General features: G+C 38.4%; 1 protein-coding gene across 4 annotated transcripts in view; it reads left to right on the top strand.

The window, feature by feature from the left end:
* ZBTB20 (zinc finger and BTB domain containing 20) overlaps window positions 1-14015 on the top strand; it is a 444040-nt gene that overhangs the window by 49842 nt on the left and 380183 nt on the right. For 3 of the 4 annotated variants that reach the window (XM_031056598.1, XM_031056600.1, XM_031056599.1), the window contains exon 2: window positions 8597-8656. The gene's annotated coding sequence lies outside the window, so the exon portion shown is untranslated. The remainder of the gene's footprint in view (window positions 1-8596; window positions 8657-14015) is intronic. The other variant, XM_031056601.1, reaches the window with a different exon arrangement.

Raw genomic sequence — 14015 nt, 5'->3', positions numbered from 1 at the left:
AATATTGAATTTTTAATGTTCCCTACTGAATATAACTGGGGAAAGACACATTTTCTAAGAGGTTTTGTAGATTGTTTTGTTTTGTGGGTTTTTTCCTAGAGGAAATGTGAACTAAATTTTTCTATTGTGAGGCATTTTAGGTATGCCGTACAAGTCTTATAAATGTATTAGAGTAATATTGAAAAATTCAGTAAAGTACAAGAATAAAAAGAATGGAAAATAAGCTCAATTTTGTTTTGTTTTTGTTTTTAAAAATAAAAATGTTTTGAATGTCACTTGACAAACAGCAACTGATGACAGTGGGAAAAGCTTTGGAACTGATATTTTGTCAGGGATTTTGATAAACAGTAAGAGTCCTTTGTAATAATACTGAAAATACTTCACCAGCAGAAAAAAAACCCCATGCTTTTGCTGTGGTCATCTATTTTTGCAGAAAAGAAATTTGATATTTATTGAAGTCTTAGCATCTGTCTTAGCAACCTCACTGTGGAAGGATTGATAGATATATTGACAAATTATGCAGCAGAATACAAAAAGCTAAAACTGATTACAAGTAAGTTTTCTTGCCTTTTGATGACCTTTTATTTCTTAACTGGGGTATTGTGAGCTTCAGAGTCAACTGGAGAACACTTGTCCTGGGAGGTTATCATCCTTTCCTTACTCTCTTACATTCACCTGCCATTGATACCAGAAAAACGTATTTCTGATAAATGTGAATGCTTCACTAGTTGGAGATCAAAAGCAAATGTAAGAATTGTACCAGGACTGCTTATGGGCGTTTTGACATGGGGCTGATTCATGTCATGCAAAAGGATTCTGTGATTTTCCCTTTTCTGGCCTGTACAGATGCTTGAGCTTTGATTCACTTTGTAAATAGAAGGAGCATGAAAACCAGTATACTTTTCATCCTCACTAAGGACTGAAGTCAAAATCTCCTTTTCAGTGGTAATTTCTAAACACCAATATAACCAAAACAGCTATAGCTATAGCAAGATAACTGGGGTCCCTGCTCAGAGCTGCTCCCCAGCTCTTCAAAGCTTGGATCTGCTTTGGCTGAATGATTCTCCTTTGGTACCACCTGCTGCTCATATGCACTGGGCATCCTTCCCAGGGGCTTCCAGCTAGCATTGTGTAAGTACACACTGGAAAGGCTGCATAATTCATGAGGACATAGCTAACGTATCTGCCTCTTGAAAAATGTCCTGAAAGCACTTCTAAACTCAAAGAAAGATCCTACTTTGTCTTCTGGGTCTAGTAAAATACAAAAGGTTTTGGGAGGATTTGCTGTTTGTTTTGTTGCAATTGTTTCCATTGTGAGACTTCAGCAATTTTGAATGAAAGTCCTTTCCCTTCAGCTGAGGCTTCCAGAGGAAGATTTGAAATCAAAAGTTAAAGAAGGGATAGGCATTGTGTGTATATCGCTAATGCTGCATCTTTTCTCTACTGAAGTATTTGTAAGCTAGCCTTTAAGTCCATCAAAGATACATTTCAGTGTTTTCTCTACTTGTCTTCTGCTTATCCTTATTTTCTGTAGCATTAGGTATACTCAGAAATACATGTATTACTTATACACTCTTCTCTATGTGTCAAACAGAATTTGTAAGTCATTTATGTGAGCACTACACAGTAAACCATTCTCATACAGTGTACTAAATATTAAATATACAGCATAATGTGCTAATAAAATGTTGCTAACATAAGTAGGCCACCTAAATTAGAGACTAAGCCAACTCTGTGATTAACTGTCTCATCTCCTGAATTCCTGCATTGCACCTTGGAAGGCTTTGGTAGGGAAAAAGAAACGTAGTATAACATATAAATATTGACAAAATTGTTAAGATCTAAAACCAGGGAGAGAAAAAACAAACTGTGTTTGACCATTATAGCAATTAAGAGTAGATTAATAAATATGTTATCAGCTATCACATTGTACAAGTTTGTATCAAGGCTGAGGGAATAATATATGTTGGCTGAGGGAATTGGCATTGGAACAGGCTTCCCAGGAAACTGTTCACAGCACCAAGCCTGACAGGGTTCAAGAAGGATTTGGACAATGCTCTCAGGCACATGGTGTGGCTCTTGGGGTGTCCTGTGCAGGGCCAGGAGTTGGACATTGATAGTCCCTGTGTGTCCTTCCAATTCAGCATATTCTGTGATTTTATGATACATCTTCATTAATCCAGGGCTTCAGAAGCAATATTACAGAATCATTTCTATGAAATGCTAGTTGAGAAAAGTTGTGTGAGATTCATAACCATGTTTCTGCCATGGTGGTCATGATGATATTACCATTCAGACAAAAAGTTGTGACTGTGTGGTGGCCTGAGGTTACTGTGGAGGAGGTGGGCGTTGTTTTACACTGCTGAATGCTGGGGACTTCAAAGGATCTGTGCTAACTTCAGCAGGTAAAGAAAGGTCACTTGTTTTATCCAGAAAGGAACCTTGAACTTCCCTCCTTTTCAGCATATCACCTGGGAAGGCTGTGTCACATCAGCACTGTGTTGGGCAGAACAATGTGTCAGAAGGGAGAGCGTAAAGATGGGCCCAGCTGGAGGTCTGGCCTAGAACAGCATCGTGTCAGAACCCCAGGGACCAGTGGAGATGACCTTTTTTTTGTTTGTGACACAGATGAGGTTTGCTTCAGCAGGGTAGCTTTATTCAGTAAAGAAAATGTGATCGTACTGGAGCTATTTTATCCTTTGTTGTAGAATTTCTGTCTGGAACTTTGACCAGATTTTCCCTCTGAATTTAGCATCTTCCTAGCAGATGTACAGAAGCTGAGGAAGGTGCATATGCCTCACAGGAACTTTATTTTTGCTCAGCTGCAGTTCAGAAACAGCCATCCTATTCACTAGCAAACACGTGAATACAGGATCTTTATACTAAAACTCTTATTTCTATATTTAAAATTCCAGCATGGTTTGGTGAGGGGAAGGTATTTGGGGGTTAATAAGAAATGTGTATTCTTCAAAGCAGCCCCACCTCCAAAAAAAATGTCCACAGCCTTATAAAATACCTGGTTTGTGTCCTAAAATAAAGCATGTATTTCATGCTCTAAAAGTCTGAGGTTTGTAGCTGAAAAAGATTAAGTAAATAATTCAGAATTTGTTATGTTTACTTGTTAATAATTAAGCAGGTTAGTCTGTGTACTTTTTATAGGCATTGAACTTTATTTATTTATTTTTATTTACTTGGCTCATGTTCTGATTTTTAAATTTGAAGAAGTTTCTGCCAAGGAAGAGATCATGAGAGAAAAGGCATCAAGGAGTTAAGTACTGCACAGGAAACAAAATCTATAGGGACACATAATCTCTGGAGAGAATGGAGAATTGTCATCTCTCACTTCCCTTCTGCATTCCTCCAGACTAATCTCTAGTGCTTGAAGAGAATTAAATTTTAAAGGTGATAATGATTTTTAAGACAAAAGCAGCACCTTTGATTCCTACTTTGTGTTTTTGGAGACAGAGAGGTCTGTTAGGAGGTGACATTTGGTTCATCTCAGTCAAAGTTCCAGCCGTGTTCCATTTCAGAAATAGCTCAGAAATTTGAATGAAAATATTGGTAAGAACACATCATGTGTCTGTTTTCCTGTTATTTGAGTGAGATACAGTCTGGGGAGATGCTGCAAACTGACAGACCGTAGAGTCTGACATTGTTGTCTTCTGAGAAGGTACAGAGAGGCCACAGCAGCATGAGCTGCTCGCCCAGCCACATTTGGAACCATCCATTGAGAGACTGCATCCTGTGGCAGGCGGTAGTTCAGTCCAAGTGGATCAGTCTGGGCAGATTTCAGTGGCAGTGAACAAGCAAATAGCTTCCCAGGCTCCTCTTGAATCTCAGTGTCTGTCACTTGAGAAGAGAATGTGATGAGAAGCAAAATGATTCCATGTTTTCTGTCCAGTAATTTTTGCTTGTTGTTTTACATGGTTTAGCCCTGAGCATAGATTGAAATAGAGAAAGAGAAGAGATTTCATTCTCCCCTCCTCCCTTGCCCACTGCTAATCACATTCCCTTCCTATCTTAAGTAAGGCCACTGCCTAATATTTCTGAATGTTTGAACTGTTCCTTTGGTCTTGGCAGAATAAGATATCATTTGATATTTTCACTCACCTTTTCCAAAGGGGAGACAAAGCACAGGATAGTGTGAAAAGTCAGCTGAAGTGATCGGCATTAAAAGACAAAAGCTGCTGAAATGTGAGAGTGATCTTTGGACTGTATATAAAAAATCAAAGATTTTAAAAGACTGTTTATGTGAAAATTAATAGCCTGATTTTGTTGACAGTTGAAGTCTTCAGCTGTTACCATGGCATGTTTTAATTCCCTGTCTGCACTGGTATTTCCTTCTGAAGAAATACACAGGCTCATTGCTCTGATATTAAAAATGCCATTTGCTTCTCATGTTCCAGGTGGTGATTTCTGTTCAAGTAAACTTATGGTACCTGAAGTGAAGGCATATGAACCTCTCAGACAGCATTACAGATGCTCCTTTTTCTCCATCATGTGACTGCTGCCTTCAAAGATCATTTTGTCCTGCACCTAGACAGTTGATCCAAATCTTTCACAGAGATAAATATGGGCAGGCAGTACTTTTCAAATAGAATTGAGTAGTGCACAGGGAACTTAAATTGTTTCCTGAATGACTTTTTCATGTGTGAAGGATGTAACTGTAACACAGTTGTTTCTTTAAATTTTTTCTGTACATGAACGAAGCTTCCTTCCCCACAAAAAAGCCAAAGCGTATCCAGTTCATTATCTTGTACTTCAGACCAGGTCAGTGGTCTGCTTTGGGCAGCTGTCTTCATAAATTCTTCAGACAATGTCTTTATCATGGAATTTAATCTAGTCACTTGATTTATTCTTTTTTTTCCCCCCAGACAGACAAGCTTGACCCTTGAGAAAAGTTACAGAGATCTCAAGTGTAGTTCTCAGTGGACCAAAGTCCATATCACAAAAAACCATTACTACAGTCAGTAATAGTTGCCCTTGGTTGTAAGTCCAGTGAAGGGTTGAAGCAGGCCCAAAACCTGACCATTCAACATGGTCCATTAGTTCAAAGCTGAGGGGCAGTGGTGAGCCTGTGTGAGACAATCTGTTCTTCTGCTAGAGATACTGTCCTGAAAATGAGGGGATTTCAAGCTTTAAGTGTGCCAGATAAGACTTTTCCACAGATGTTAAATTCTCACACAATTTTTTTTTAGAGCATTTGTTTCATGCACTGTCCATTTTGCTGAGAATATATTTTGCCCAAGTTTCATGCCAGGTTTAATCTCAAAAGAGACCAAGAGATTTATGAGTACTCTCATAGTGAATCATGTCTGAGATTCTTTTTGGCTCCTATATTCTTAGCATTAATAAACAGTGATTTCTTTCATTCACTTGCTGCTGGACTTTAGTTTGTATGTGTGATGACTATGTTTGGAAGGAATTGAACTGGACTGATGCTAATATAATTTATCTTACTCTTTGAATTTTGTTTTTAAATGTAGGATCTGAAAAAGAGAAGATTTACCATTTCACAATATTCCCCCTCCCACCATAATCTCGAGAGAAAATGTAAATAAGATTGACACCTTCTTTACATTTTCTTGAATGGAATGTGGTTATTTCGGTTTCACTTAATCTGATGATAGGTCACTGAATCTGATGATAGTGTTTTTTTCATTAGTAGCAAATATCAGAAGGCCATGCAGCCTATAAGACATCAACATAAGGAAATGAAAAACTGTGTATTGTTCTTCTTGTTTGCATTTTCAGCAGTACAGGATGCTCTTGTTACTGTACAAGCAATCGGAATAGTGGAAGAGGCATTTTTAATTTAGGATTGTTTAAGTTATCCATTTCTATATTTCTTACTTTTGTGGTAGATCTCATTCTGGTTAGATATTTAAAAAGCAGAGCTAGTAAATGTACCTCATTTACTTCATCCTGAAAAGCACATTTTGCTAGGAAATCACCATGGCCTACGTCGAGCCTCTCTGAGGACTGATAGACTTACAGCTTTGAGCCCAGTAAGCCTCTAGCGAGCCTATGCTGTGAAGTATTCACCTCTGCTTTGTACAGGGAGTTAGCTTTCATGTAAAAGTGAAAAAACAAAGTGGTTTCCTGAATTGCGCACAGAGTTTTTCACTCCACTGATATCATACAGATGCATCAGATTTTGAGGGTATTACTTGATATGATGTAATTTGAATCACCAATACGCTGTTGATCTAAGTTAAACCACAAGGTTTAAACATGGAGGTTGGAATCAAAAACAAAGTGTATGGCCTGGAAACAGCTGTTTTGGTCCAACAAATTACCATCTCAAGTATAAGGTTTGATTAATTTAAATCATGTATAAAAACAGTTATAAAAATTGTGGCAGAAATGTTGCCTCTAATTAAATTCAGGCATTCAAATGTTTAGAAAGGATCAATTAATGATTGTGAAAATAAAGTAACTGTAACAGTTATACAGACTCTTGTACAGCAGTTCCTGGCAAAAATTACAGCTGACAAGAGGGTAGCTTGTCATCATGAGTAGTTGTACAAATGCTCAAATGCCAGTAGGCCAGAGAAGAGAAACTGAGGCTTTTGACTTGGATTTAATCCTTTGCAGAACGTGAGGAGTCTAAACACTGCTGGAGGTCTGACTGATCAATGTGTTTTAAAGTAAAAAATTTTCTCTCGCACCTTGTGATCAGATTTTCCCAGGCTCTTTCCGTGCTTTTCAGGCTCCCCAGTACCAGCATCTCTTACTGGGCTCACTCAGCAGAGCCATCTCTCCCTGCAGCACATCGTGTGCCAGCAAGCACAGAGTGGTGCAGCTGGTAGCTGAGGTAGACATTAGGCAAACAGTACCATTTTGTACCTAATAGTATTGCTTGAATCAAACATATCCTCGTGCAATCCATCCAGCATTTTAAAGGTCAAAACCCCATCCTCATTACTCAATATCTAGGTCTTCTGCTTTGCTTTATTCATTGTCTGTGCAGATCTGACAGACTGTTCCAGACCATCCTTGTGTAATGCTGGAAAGTGTTAACAGCCACTGTCCAGCGAGTCTCTCTCTATTCAGGCAACTGCAGACCATAGGAAAGCTGAAGCATTTGTTGCACAGCCTTGGATCAAGCAAAACAAGCACTGTTCCCTGAAAACAGTGGAAGCTGCCATCCAGCAGCCTGTGCCGAGTACACTCAGGATTGAGCCACAGAGGCTGGGGGATTGTCACAGGGAAATTTCTGCAAATGCTGCTGGAGGTATCATTTGATTGTAATGACCACAGGTAGAAAGCACCCAGAAAACAAAAGGAAAATGCAAGATCTGAAAAGAAATTGTGAGCATGTCTGAGAGAAAGAAACAGAAGCATCCCTGCAGTAGATAGGAACTGGTGGGAAGTCAGACTTGGAAACAATGAGCCTGAAAGCCTAGTGTTGTTATATCTTCTTTATTTGAGAAAACAGCACTTTGTAAAGGCTCTCCAAAGATGAGTTAATTCTCATGAGTAATCTCTTCTCACCTATAATCCCAGCAGTTAAAATATCTTTGTGGCTAGCTATGAAAAACCCCCACTAGCAAAATATATATATTATTTTTATAATATATAAACCATTTATTAATTTTAAATTACTTTAGTAATTTTTCTAAAATTATATTTTTAGAAAAATTTTATATATATATTATTAAAGAATACCAGTCATTTTAGTTAGTCCTGCCACACTCAAGCTGGCATTAGCTTTGGACACAGGTTCTTATGTAGAAAGTCAGCACTTGAGAGGAACAAAGGGAACTCACTGCTCCTGCAAGGAAGCAGGAAGCTTGACTGGAGTGGGTTTGGGCACTGTAATCTAAGTGAACCTCTTAAAACAGGGATTGGAAACTGTGCCAGTCTGGTCCCTAAACCATATTCTGAACTGGTGAAAGGAGGGTTCTCAACTTCTTCTTTCAGTCTTCAAAATGCTTACTTTTTCCTCAGCTGTGTGACAGCCACTTCTGAGCATTTTGGTAGTTAACAGTATATGGTACTAGGTCTGCTTTTGGTTCTTTGTTTCCTCAATGCAACCTGTGGAGAGGTTTCTGAACATTTTAGTCCTTAAAGCCATTTCTAGCTGAAAATATGAAAATGTTATACATGTTTTTCATTAAAAAAAAAAGAAACTCTATTTAGACTCAACCGATTAAAGAACTTACCTCTAACTTTTTCCAAAATGCATTTGAATGACAAATATAACAGGCAAAACTTTGGTTGTGACACACATTTGGTTTTATCCCTAAGATGAATTAAACTACACTTAATGGAAAAAAATTACTTTTTTGAAGCATGGAGTCTTAGAAATCGCTCCCTACTTATTTTGTGTCCAGCTGTATAATTTCCCTCCCTGAAGCATGTGCATAGCATAACATTTGAAATACTAGTACATTTAGTTTATTTTTTGTCACCTGTGCACTGCATGCAAATGTGTAGGACTTTGTTTTGTCTTCCTTCAGATAGGTGTATGTTTATATATATACAGCATTCCACCCACTTCCCCCACTGAACACCAGCTATTTGACTGTTATGGAAACTTGAGGTTTTTTGTGTGCAAATCCCTAAACATACTCATTTCTTTTCTTTACAGCAGCACAAGAAAGAAGTGTTGAGAGCTGCTCTTAACCCTTTTGGAGGCCCAAGTCAAAAGGTAAAACCAAGTGTTAATGTTTGTGTTTCTGAAGGTGTTGACATCATAATTGTTTAGAAATGTTGTTTCCTTATCGCATCTAAAGTGAGATTTCCCACAGGAGAAAAGCAGAGATACGGTAAGAGGAATCAAAACATTATTAGGCCTCTTTAAGAGCCACCAGCATATCTGGGCATAAATTATACAGGTAAGTTACAACTGGTAAACTGCAATTATCTGTTTTACTTAATATGAAAACATTGGCGTTGAGAGTCAATGGGAATTTCAGTAGGATTTAATATTGCTAAGGATTTAATGATTTTTGTCTCACTATTACTTGATAGTTTTTATGATATATAAAGTTTTTTCAAATTACAGTAAAACAAATCCTGTAGCTCTTTTCTCAGGCAAGAGTCCCTCAATGGGAGTTTTGCCTGAGTGAGAACTGAATGAGGTCTAAATAATTAGCAATTAAAATATTCAGTTATTGTGCTACTGTATATAACAAAGCACTGGAGGTATTAAAAATTGCTAATCTCCTTCTTATTAAAATGTTAACTGCTAAACATAATACAGTTTTGCATTTCTATCATTCATTTTTGCAGTTCATTAGTAGAGGTGAAATGTTTGTGACAAATAGTCATTTGAACTTTTAAGGCATTGACTTTGTTTTCCTGGCATTTTAGTTAATATTTCCAACTGAGTTAATTTACAAGCAGAAGTTTTTGTGTAAGCTGTGGATTTTATAAAAACCTGATCATGAGCAACTTCTTACATGCCATTCATGAGTATTTGCAGGAGAAAGCCATTGGTAGGCTACTCCTCAGGAGGCAGGGCTGGGCAGTTTGAGTATATAATTTATGTATGTTTATGGCAGTTAGAGTATGTAATTTATATACATTTTGATCAAGCAGCTTCTTGTAATAGACTCCAGTGATAGCTTAAGGGTTGTCCAAAGGGTTTACTGGACAATTTGCAGTGAGACACTGGCATGTGAACAGTTCTGCAGCTGGCTAAGGAGCAAAGCCGTGCGCCCCAGACCTCTTAATTATCACATGAGCTCTTTATTACCCTGCTAGTTAATGTAAGGGCCAGACTGTGCTCTCATCCTGCTTCACAGTGCAAAAGAATTTGTGAGATGCATCTCCTGTCTCCTTCTTCACGTAGCAGCAGAGGAAGTGTGGGAAGGGAGAGTCATAGTTGGTGTTAGAGAACAGAGTGGTAAGTGAAGGTGGTAACTGGTAGAGGAAGAAGATGAGTTTATGAAAAGATTTGGTGACAGGTGAATTTCCCAGGGGAAGGCGACACCCTCAATGCTATTTCCCCCATAGTCACTCCCTGGAGTAGATTTTGTTGCTTACTATGCCTAAAGGAGTTTTTTTTTCCTAATCTTTCTTTAGAGACATTTAGACCTAGGCATTTAATTGTGCCATATAACTTTTGGCAATTCAGGCCATGATTCTGCAAGGATTTACATGTGTATTTCACTTACAGCATTATGAGTAATCCTGTTGAAATACATGAGATTAATTGCAGGACATAAAGTTAGGCATGTATATTTGTCTTTGCAGTAAAAAAGGTGTAGTTTAATTTATTTATTTACTTTCAGGGTGGGAAATTATTTTTTTAAATACATAAATACATGGGATTTTCCACTAATTTTGTAGCAATAAAAGAGGAGATGGATGGTAGCAAAATAAGCTTTCTGCTTGCTCCCCAAAATTACATTTTTGTCATGTTCTCAGCTGTAAAGTATGGGTAAGAATAGGCTGTTAACATTTTCCTTTTTGCATGAACTGTTAAACCTCCAGCTAGAATGAGATGATCATATGATTTATTATAGAGGAGTGAAAAGGACAGAAATCAAACAGGAAGGCATGTGTACTTGTGTGGACTCTTGTTTATAATTTCATCAGATTGGTGCACACCTCAGACATTTTATTTAGTGATAAGATATGCAAATTATTCTGGAGCCAGCAGCAATACCTTCACCTGAATGTCAAAACTGGCGGAGATTTTTAAACCAAACCTCAATAACAACTTGTATTTTAAAGCAACTATTCCTAAGATATAGCTACCAACAACAGACAAGTAAGTGCAGAATTGTTTCCTACTTTCCTTCATACCATTTTCCTTCCTCTCTTGTTTACCTCCATGGAGGAACAAGGCTGCAGGCTTACCTGTAAATACTGGGTGTAACTATGGGCAACCGTGCAGATGAGCTACAAAGGTATGTGGAAGTTTGTGCAAAGCACAGGAATGCAGTTTGAAAATGGGGACACCTAAGGAATGAAATGTACCAGAGGAGATATCTTCTGTTTCTCCAGATGCCTACATCACATCTTTGTTATCTCTGAAGGGATGGGTAAAACAGACTCTTCTTTTCAACTGCTTGCTCTGTCTTTGGTTTTAGTTTTCTTGCATTTGTGTCCTTAAATCAGAATGTGGTAGTAGAAGCCTGTGGATACGGTGAAACATTTGGATGGTAGCTTTGCCATGGGATCGAGAGCTGAAATTCTTCAAAGCTGTAGATGTTTAGCTGCTGGGGTTTTGGTTTTAAGTGTACATACACTCATGAGAAAAAGGGTGAATATGCAGCCTGGGATTTAAATGTTAGATGTGTTTATTTTTTGAATCCTTGTTCAAGTCAGTGTGCACTGACTGTAAAGTGACAATCCTGTGCATTTTCCCTAGATTCCTCCTCTTCTCTCTGTGGATGTGTGCACATAACTATGTCCAAACACTTCCATCTGAAGTTTTCCTAGGACTTTCTTGGCTTGTTTTCTTCTTGTTGTTGTTTTTAGTGTGTGTAGCTAATTAACCAGAAAGCTATCTGGACTGAAAACATCCAACAAAGGGTAACAACTGAAATTCCTGATTGGAAAGATAAGACCTGTCCATAAAATGTAAGTCCTATAATACATTCTCATGGATCTGGGTGCTCTTTGTGAAAAAGCCAAAATACTCAAGTCTTACTGCTTGTGTGGATTTGGGCCACTGCAACAGAACATTTTGTTTACAACAACTAATTCTAGGACCTACTTTGGTGTTGTGGACACTTGATTTCTACCCACTCAAACGGAAGCACTTCAAAATAATTAAAGTAAATGAATTATCCATACACAGAGCAAACCCTTTCAGAGGGAAAGTGAGTTTAAGGAAAGCAAGAATCTGCTTTTTTTTGGGGGGTGTTTCTTCTGAACCATGTATTTCAAGGTCTTCTTAAATAAGAAGCCAATGCTTTTGTTGAAACATAAAAAATAGACCTGAATTTTTGATTGTCATTTCTGCTGTGGGTGATGAAGTTAAATAATTGAAAACTAGAAAAAAAAACCAACAAATGAAATTTGTCTTTGAAGCTGAAGTCCAGGCAGTAGTGTGTGGCCTCTGCAAAATGCTTACTGAGGTAGCGCTGGAAGAGATACAGTGGGTGTTGTGATATGTTCACTTTTAATGCACTGCTGTAAAAGAATTGGAAAGATTTGGAAATCTTTGAGGGAATTTTCCTGATAGGCTGTAGGAATTCTCCTGGTTTAGTCTTTCACCTGAATGGATGCACTTTAACCCTCCGTTGCAGTCCTGGTGCCATGGTTGCAGCTTCCAACGTTGACACTTGGCCAGTTGCCACAAGAATTGATCACTTGTTTCTGTATAGGGAATAGTTGCCTAGATTGGATACCAATACCTTGCTAATCCAACCAAAACCTATGCATTCGTGTTTGATAAATGTTGATACTGGAATCTGTCATGTTCTTTCAACATCAAGCTTCACAGGAAATCTCTGCTTCCATGCAGAAGTCCTCCTTTACTTGCAGCTTCAGGAGGTGAAATTCAGCTTCTTTCTTACACTGACGCTACATTTGCTTTTTTCACTGCTGAATTAGATCCAGGCATCCAGTAGCATTCCAGAGGGAGAGGGGACCAGCATTGCAGCCTGCACTGCTGTTTCTCTGCTTGGGATGAATAATAGCCCATGGGGCTAGTGAACCATTACACTGACTTTTTCCTGTTCCTTCATAGCTTATTTGTGCCCGGGGGACATGGGTTACCAGAGCCTGAACCCAGAGTTCAGTATTGTGTGTTTATGTGTGTTCATGTGTGTTTATGTTTACCTGCATGCATGTCTGCTGTGTTCACCAGCAGATATTCTAGTAAAAGTAACAGTGCCAGGCCAGTGTGCCTGCTTTGAGGTGTCAGTCACAGGTAATATTTTACTCTTCCTCCTTTACTGTTTTTGATAATGAATGTGAAAGGATTGGCCTCTTAAATCAACACACTGGTTTCTCATTTAGTTCTTTAAGCATGGAGTTTCAGGATGCTAAAATTCTCTTTCTTAGAGCACATTTGAATCGTGTGGCCTGTGATTCATGTTGATTTGCCAGAGGCCATGACCTGATACCTCCTCTATGAAAAAGATAATGTCCCTCTTCACTGAGAGTGAAAAAGTAGTGGCAAGAAGTATATGCCAGGAAAGGTTTTTGAGATTCAGAACAAGGTATTTAGCTACCATGGTTTTTGATCAGAAGCGTGCCAGAGTCAAAGCCAAGAAGAAACTTTCAGTCATGCTCATTTTCTTCTTCATCTGAACTGCAGATCATCTGGTAGTATCTGAATGATGTGGCATGGGTGACACTTGCCACTTTTGCCACATGGAACATAATTTGACTTTGAATTCTTAGTTCTGTGCCAGTGACTGAGTTTACATTCTTCGCAAAGGATAAATAGCAATTTTGCTGTCCAGATGTCACATTCAGGTGTCCAGACAGATTAAAGTACTGATCTTTAATATCTCTGGTGTTTGTTTTGGGAAAGTTAATTTTCTTCAGTGGATAGCTCAAGACAGGGACTTTTTGCTTCTTTTCCTGGCTGATTTCTATTCCATTGTCTTTAAAACAGGGAAGACTTGGCTTCCCTGTTTTTCTGTAAAAGTAGAACGTGGCTTGACAAGGAATTAATTGTAAAAGAGAGGGCTAAATCCTCCATCTGGTGGTTCAAGATTTTAACTTCAAATGTTATTGTGTCCTGCAAAGTTCAGGAGATACATCTTTCACTGAGTAGTATGGTGAAATAATTTCTTCCCTCCCTCCCTTCCTCCCTGCCTCCCTGCCTCTTTCTCTTTCCTTCTCTTTATTTCTCTTCTTTTCTCTTTCTCTTTTTTTGTTTCTCTCTCCCTTTCTGTGGTAGTATCTCCCTCTTTCTCCCCCTATCCCCCCATTTGAGTAGATGGACATCTGTTTTCCTGTTAGACCTGAATCAGACATTTGTGTGGGGACACTGTGATGCTGCTGCTGAACACCTTCCAGGTCCTTTTGTTGTTCATTTAGTAAGCCTTCCAGTCAAAGCCAACCTTTAGTTGTACAGTAGTTTGATAAGCAGAGCA

This window comes from Geospiza fortis, unplaced genomic scaffold (genome assembly GCF_000277835.1).
Source record: "Geospiza fortis unplaced genomic scaffold, GeoFor_1.0 scaffold1, whole genome shotgun sequence".
Taxonomy (NCBI): domain Eukaryota; kingdom Metazoa; phylum Chordata; class Aves; order Passeriformes; family Thraupidae; genus Geospiza; species Geospiza fortis.
Note: the sequence above shows the minus strand (reverse complement) of the source record. Positions and strands in the feature narration are given on the sequence as shown.